This window comes from Antrostomus carolinensis, unplaced genomic scaffold (genome assembly GCF_000700745.2).
Source record: "Antrostomus carolinensis isolate BGI_N321 unplaced genomic scaffold, ASM70074v2 scaffold14724, whole genome shotgun sequence".
Taxonomy (NCBI): Eukaryota; Metazoa; Chordata; class Aves; order Caprimulgiformes; family Caprimulgidae; genus Antrostomus; species Antrostomus carolinensis.
The window spans coordinates 252-5,506 of NW_010310230.1; the positions used below are offsets into that span (position 1 = coordinate 252).

At 41.9% G+C, this 5,255-nt stretch overlaps 1 protein-coding gene across 1 annotated transcript in view; it reads left to right on the forward strand.

Moving 5' to 3' along the window:
- Positions 1-5,255, forward strand: part of GAS6 (growth arrest specific 6) — a gene marked incomplete at its 5' end in the record, with an annotated part of 42,504 nt that overhangs the window by 244 nt on the left and 37,005 nt on the right. The gene's annotated exons all lie outside the window — the stretch shown is intronic.

Consider the following 5,255-nt stretch of genomic DNA (forward strand, 5'->3'; position numbering starts at 1 on the left):
GAATGACTGGAAGCCACAGGCGTAACTAGCGCTGAGCCTGCTCAAGGGCTGTGTCAGCGCTGTCCGGCAAGGGACACTTCGGTGAGGATGCGCTGGGTGCTCGCTGGCACCACTGCTGTCTCCGGTGAGCAGAAGGGCCCACTTCACCCATGGTGTAAATCCATGAAGCAAGACCAGTACGACATAATGCTATGGCTTCTCCGTCTGGACACCTTACCATCCCTCTTTCCTTCACCCTCCCGTCCCAGCTGTATTTAAAATCCCCTTAATGTTGTGGCATATGTCAGAATAGGATTTTCTCAGAAGAAGTATGTCATAAACACACTTTAAGCCTTTTGGACCATATTCAGCTTGGTCAGCATTTTGGAATCAGTAAGTTCAGGACCTGTCACGACAACAGCAGGAGGGCACGTGTACCGTAACATGGTACTGCTGCACGTCTAACACTAAGTGTGGATTCACATAGTTAACAGCCTGCACACTCCATGTGGAGCTGCCTTTTCCAGTCTTCTCCAGGCTGACTTTCACTTCAGTCGTCTTCTCACTTTGGGCAGCATGTGGATGCAGTTGTATTGCTTTACTAAGTTTGGCTTACTCTTCCAATTACTTTACACCTCCTCTCTATGCTGTTTTGAATAGGCTGTTCTCATTGCAGAGGTTATCTGGCATTGATTTAGCAGTGGGAAGTGCATTTTCTTGGTGTACAAACTGAAGCTTGATATTGCACAGTGTGTTCCTGTTAATGGGACGATGCTCTAGGGAGAAGACAGGACAGAGAGAGAGAGAGAAAGAGCGCATGCACGGAGACACACACACCACAGGCAAGGGAGGAACTCATCTAAGGAGATATTTTATGCTTCAGTCAGACAAGCCTTGACATGTGTGCTTCATTAGCAGGCTCAGCGCTGGATATACAGTGCAGTAGCTTGTTGTCACAAGGCAGTAGTAAGTATGGCAAAAACATTGTGATGCTGGCTTTTCCTTTCAACAGTCTCTAATTTAGAACTTAATACGGAGCACTTGCCCAGGCAAGGTTTAATAGTATACCTCTTATGTGTACATGTAGTCACATCCTCGTGCAGCAGTGTTTGCTTCTGTCCTGTAAAACTGAGCTAATACAGAATATGGATAATTGTAATGTGGTGACAGTGGCTGGCACAACTATTTCCATATTCCTGTTGAATAACATAACTTTAAGCTCAGTATAAATATTCACTATATAGCAGTGAATGCAGGAAAAAATATCCCAAATGTGATTTTGTAGCATTTTGGAAAAAAGGTGATCTGAGGTCACCAGTTTGGCTAACTGACTTCTGGCCAAGAAAGCAGCCAAAGGCCATGATGCATGGATAGATCAGTTTGGAGGGTGGTAGACTGTGTAAATGTATGAGGAGATTTTAACAATATTTGGTACTTACTTTGTATGTTGGAAAAAATACACAGTTCTCCTACTGTAATGGAAATAGTGAAATCATTTTGGTTTAAAATCTTTTCATGTGTAGTATAAATTCTCGACCATCCAGTCATGCCATTTAAGCTTGTTTTGCAGGACAACGCAAACTTTCTATCATTGCAAATGATTCTGATTTTTTTGGTGCGTGTCCTTAATTACTGCTGCTGGGTCTCTCTCTAGTTCTGAGCACCTCAGAAGAAATATCACTAAGGCTAGATGAGCTTCTAGTGTCTGTGCCTCCTTGCTTATTTCACATGTGCTTCTATGCCAAAGTACTGTATTTTATAATACTTCTAAGTCTGCAGTGACGTAAGATCTTACCTTTTCTGTGACACAAACCTCCCAAGAGCTGTGAACTTGCTTGTTACCTGCAGTATGTCCTCCTCCTTGCTGTTACTTTGCTTCAATTTGACTGGGAAGCAAGTGTGCCACCGCCTCTCAGGGGGATTTACGGCCCTTCCTACCCATTTTGCAATCAGTGTGTGACCTGAAGGCAGCAGCTGCTGTTCAGTAGCAGTTTTCTTATGCATGGTGGCAGAAGTCATGTATTTGGGCTGCTATTTCTATAAACATTGTAAGCCTTCAGTACTTTGTAAGGCATAGGTGCCTGCTCCTCCAGCAGTATCTGTGGATTTGATTGGCAGAGTATTTTCCTCTGCATTTTCATCTGACTTGATATTTTCACCTGACTTGATCTTTTCACATCTTCTTAACGTGCGCTTGAGGTAATAGAAGTATTTCTTAAACGCTAGGAAGTTATCATCCTGTCATTTCAGTGATGCTGTTCTTGTACGTCCTGTCCTGGTGACTGACAGAAGAAGGAAGCTGGCTGAGACAGACTGGACTCAGAAAAGATGAAAACTGTTGATAAGCAATGCCTAGCAGTTTGAGGAATTACAGTAACTGCTGTCACACTTCAATGTATTGTCAGGCTGCAGCTGGTCCATGCTGATAAAGTGAGGACTTTCAGGGATATGTACAGATTACTGTTGACAGCTGATGATTCCTTGTACTTTAGGAAGGCTGACATTTTTGTCTCTGCCTGCCCAACCTGGTCCCAGAGATGAACTACCTTAGGTAATAGCAGAAAGAAACAGCTACAGCAGTTTTTGCCCTGCACTGAGCCCTATGGCTAACCTCGTAGTAGGCAAGCCCTGGGGAACACATCAGTGTGCTGCTCACCTCTGCTGTTGCATCTCCCAGGTTTTATGCCTTAAAGCACCAGGCATTTGGCTGTTTACTGTCCCATGGGAGCAATGATCTTGCAGCCTTGACAGCTGAAGGTTAGTCTGAGATTAGTTAATAGCTTGCTGCTTCTATTTGACTTCAAGGAAGGCTTATGATGCAAGCACCAATGTGTTGTCTCTCTTCCCTGTTCCCCCTATCAGATGATCTAATGAAATATATGTGTCTTCCTTACAAACCTTGCCATTCTTAACTCTTCTATGGTTGTATGAAGAGAATTTCAGGGCCTAATTTCCAGACCTGTGGCTTAAAGATGTGCTATAAAATTGCATTGACTTGTTCAGTCATACAGCTCCAGAAGTTCAGGTAAGATGAAGCAAGGCTGCAGTGTAGCTTGCGTGATGCTTCCCAGGTAAAACCAGAGCTTGATTCAGCCCATTATAACATCTAGCCAAGAATTATGTTTTACAGAAAGATGCCTATTTACTGTACAGGCCAGTAAATAGGAATGAAATGTTGTGTACCTATACCAGAGCATCCATTTTCCATGCTTTCCACTGTTTCAGTGATCAGCTTTCCAAAGCAACATCTGCAAGCCTTCAGCGGAAGATACACATTCTCTGAAACCTGGATGCGGGTGTTGCCACATGTGTGATTACTTACATCAACTGCTAAGAATAGTGCATTAGGCGGGGCTAAATAGCCATTCATTTGCAGGCCACTGCAGCTTTTGTCTTGAATGTTATGGAAAATATAAATATCAGCTCACCCAGACTGGAGGAAGGAAGATCAATTGAAACGTTTTTAGATTGTTGTGTTGTGGGGTTTTTTCTTTAGGAGGCAGAACAAAAGTCAGTCTGTGCCATTTGTATGACTATACATGGTAAAAAAAAATGTGTGAGCCTAGGTTAATGAGACTTGCAGCCTGTCTTTTTTATGAAACTGATTATAACATCCTTAGATATTGCTGCAGAATTCTGGAATGGCTCCTGTTTTATAATTTCATTTATGCTAGAGGTACCAAAAAGAAAAAATGAAAAGAAAATATAATGGGAAAAAATATGGATGGAAAACATGTTCGTGGGAGGTATGAGGACGGTTTCTAAATGTCATCTATTAAAAAGATATGCTAGGTGTGATAGATGGAATGAAGTTGCAAAATATCTTGGATGTAGAGATAAGAATGTTATCTTATTTGAAATGTTGATGAGGCCTTATAAAAAGCAGTACTGCAGAAATATTTCAGCTTGGTATGTAGTCAAGGTATTACAGCTTGTTAACCGACTGATAAACTGCTCAGGAATTTGGTTGACCTGTTCTAAAAATGTGGTCATCCAAGCATGTAAAACAAAGGGCAGAAGGGAGTGTAATTGCTGGTGTTCTTGGAAACTGTGGATTTCACTAAAGAATAAATACAGCAAAGACGTGTCCTTGTGCAAGGAGTTTCTCTGTTTTGAAAGGATCAGCATAGGGCAGGTGGTTGAATGCAGCCTCTTATCGTTTGGTACCATAGTTTATCAGTACAGCATCTGTCCCTGCACATCTTGCTTGCTGTTGTTACTGTTGAAGAATTGATGGTCTTCCTGCAGGTGACCATGGAAATTGCTGTGCTGAATACTTTGAAAGCTGTTCGGCCCACCCGAAGCACTGACGTAGGTCAGCCTGGCCACCTGTGTTTGCTGTTTGTGGATTTGTCCCTCAGTAGAGCGCCATGGAAAGCCAGCTGGTTTTCACATGTGTGCAGAAGGAACATCTGGTTCACAGGCATCTACGTGAAAAGCTCTCTTGCTTTTTGAGGGACTTGCATCCAAAGTCCTTACTAAAATCTATGGCTTGTCAGGTACACAAAACACTGGCAAAGAACCACCAGGTAAGTCTGGAGGTTTCTAGTCCACTCATCCAGTCCAGTCTCCCACTCATGGCAAGGGCAGCAGTGAGATCAGACCAGGCTTTTTGGGGTTTTTTGCAGTCATGTCTTGAAAATTACTGATCCTAATGAAATATCCAGCAATGTCAGCATTCTTTCTGCTAGGCTGGGTTTATCGAGAGGCTGAAATGCAGATGAAGCAATATATAGGGTGTGATAATGGTCACTTTGGTTGTGTTTCATAGTGTTACTGGCTCATTGGTTTTATTTCTTTATTTGTTCCATTATGTGACATGGTCATGATAACACAGACGAGCTGTGTGCATGGACTAGAGTCATACAAACTTTATGCTGATCTTTTAGGAGTGGTGCTTGGCAGACAATATTTAGGTCTGATTTCTAATAATAGCAAGGTAGGTACACATTTGTAAATAATAATCAGAAAAGTATGAAGGCATGTAGGGGAGGAGTTAGTGAGAGAGTCAAGCAGTATAAAATTTCTTTGAGTAATGTCATGAATGTTGTATAGTCTAGACATGAAAAATACATAATCTTCAAATACAGATGTCATCACCCCTTTATAGAATATTCCTTTCTAGATCCAGGCAAAAATATGTATTTACGTCCTGTGAAAATTCTTCTGAATATACTGATTTTTTTTTTTTGACATTTTGGCAGAGGGTGGAGGAAGAGCTAGATTCATAGCTGGTGTAAATTTTTTATCTTTTCTTGTTGGTGCAGAATTAATCT